The following is a 2,820-nucleotide window of genomic DNA, read 5'->3' on the forward strand; positions in this document are numbered from 1 at the left end:
AGACTAACATCACAAACAACCTTTCCAATTCTGATATCTTTCTTTGTGATTTATTCAGCCCAGATGCAAATGCAGTTGCATGGTTTCTATAAACCTTAATAATGACATATCGACTGAATTTTTGTTCATCATAAATTAAATTAAATTCAGTATCAAATTGTTCACAGAAAGTAGATTTTGGAGTAATCTTGTGGCTCTTTTAGGAGATACTGATACTTGTTTATGTCGAATTTCTATTTCTTGATTTAAGAAATACAGGAGTAGATACTAGTATGAAATCAATTGTAAAAATGGTTTTGTGCCGTTTGTGTAGAAAGTGTACTCTTTTGCTTTAGGGGTATGCAGCTCGACAGGCATCAATGAGATTGTAATCAGAGAGTAATGTTGAAAGCCTTGGCAGGCTTTCCAAGATACTCTCTGATTACAATCCATTGATGCCTGTCGAGCTCATAAACCCTAAAGCAAAAGAGTACACTTTCTACACAAACAGGCACAAAACATTTTTACAAATTGATTTCATACTAGTATCTACTCCTGTATTTTCTTAAATCAAGAAAATAGAAATCGACATAAACAAGATCAGTATCTCTAAAGAGCCACAAGATTACTCCAAAACCTACTTTCTGTGAACAATTTGATCTGAAATTTAATTAATATGATGAACAAAAATTCAGTCGTGAGTCATTATTAAAGGTTCTATAGAAAACAATGCAACTGCATTTGCATCTGGCTGAATAAATCACAAAAGAAGATATCAGAATTGGAAAGGTTGTTTGTGATGTTAGTCTTCCCACAACAATTTTTTCCCGACCAGAGAGCGACTACACTCTTCAAAGTTAAAACAGAACTAAATCATAATAAAACAGAGAGCAGAATTTGCCATCCATCAAGTTAGACTCAACCCATTAGTTCCATAGTAGTCAACCCAGTCATCTACTGGCTAACATGCTTTCTCAGTAATGATCAATTAGCAGATATTAGCAATTATTGAATCTGAATCAGGTGAATTACTATCAGGAACCCAATTAACTTGAAGCGGGCACAATATTGACAACAGCCACTTCAAGTGCAGGGCGGCGAAATTCAAAATATATTTTAGAAAATTTAACTTTCACACATTAACAAGTCCAATACAGCAATGAAAGATAAAATCTTGTTGAATCCAGCCAAAATGTCCGATTTTTAAAATGTTTTACAGCGAAAACACCACGTATATTTATGTTAGCTCACCACCAAATACAAAAAAGGACAGACATTTTTCACAGCACAGGTAGCATGCACAAAACCAACCTAACTAACCAAGAACCAACCAAACTAACCAAGAAACAACTCATCAGATGACAGTCTTTATAACATGTTATACAAATAAATCTATGTTTTGTTCGAAAAATGTGCATATTTAGGTATAAATCAGTTTTACATTGCAGCTACCATTCACAGCTACCGTCAGAAATAGCACCGAAGCAGCCAGTGTAATTACAGACACCAACGTGAAATACCTAAATACTCATCATAAAACATTTCTGAAAAATACATGTGAAATGAAAGACAAGGATCTTTGTGAATCCAGACAATATTTCCGATTTCTAAGTGTTTTACAGCGAAAACACAATATAGCATATATTAGCTTACCACAATAGCCAGAAACACAAAGCCATTTACCGACAGCAAAAGTTAGCGATCGTAACAAACCAGCAAAAGATATATAATTTTTGACTAACCTTGATAAGCTTCATCAGATGACAGTCCTATAACATCAGGTATACATACACTTATGTTTTTGTTCGAAAATGTGCATATTTAGAGCTGAAATCAGTGGTTATACATTGTGCTAACGTAGCATCTTTTTCCCACAACGTCCGGATATTTTTCTGACACTCACATATTTCTGACCAAATAACTATTCATAAACATTACTAAAAAATACATGTTGTATAGGAAATGATAGATCACTAGTTTCTTAATGCAATCGCGTGTTAGAATTCTAAAATAACTTCATTACGACATGCAGTTTACGTTATGGCGAGAGCGTGCCAAAATCTGGGCGCAAACTACTAGTTCACATGTTCGACAGATATATGAAATAGCATCATAAAATGGGTCTTACTTTTGATGATCTTCCATCAGAATGTTGTACAAGGAGTCCTTTGTCGGGAACAATCGTTGTTTGGTTTTAGAATGTCCTCTTCTCCAGTCAATTAGCACGGAAAGCTAGCAAAGTGGCGCGAAGCTCTCCTTCGTGAACAAACGCAGACAAAGCAACACGCCTAACGCCCGAAAAAATTTCCATAATCTAATAAAACTATATTGAAAAAACATACTTTACGATGATATTGTCACATTTATCAAATAAAATCAAGCCGGAGATAATTAGTCGTCTATAACGACAGCTTTACAGAAGGCAATACCAGGTCCCTTCTCGCGCGTTCCAGAAAACAGGAAATTGGGGTCACGTCATGCCAAGAGCTTTTATTCGACCTCAGATCATGTTATACAGTCCATTTCTTCTCTCACTGCCTGTTGACATCTAGTGGAAGGCGATGAAGTGCATGTATACTAATAAATATCAAGCACATTTATAGGCAGGCCCTAGAACAGAGCATCGATTTCAGATTTTCCACTTCCTGTCAGGAAGTTTGCTGCAAAATGAGTTCTTGTTTTACTCACAGATTAATTCAAACGGTTTTAAAAACTAGAGAGTGTTTTCTATCCAATAGTAATAATAATATGCATATGTACGAGCAAGAATTGAGTACGAGGCCGTTTGAAATGGGCACCTTTATCCAGGCTACTCAATACTGCCCCCAGCCCAAAGAGGTT

This window comes from Salvelinus sp. IW2-2015, unplaced genomic scaffold, assembly GCF_002910315.2.
Source record: "Salvelinus sp. IW2-2015 unplaced genomic scaffold, ASM291031v2 Un_scaffold1252, whole genome shotgun sequence".
NCBI lineage: Eukaryota > Metazoa > Chordata > Actinopteri > Salmoniformes > Salmonidae > Salvelinus > Salvelinus sp. IW2-2015.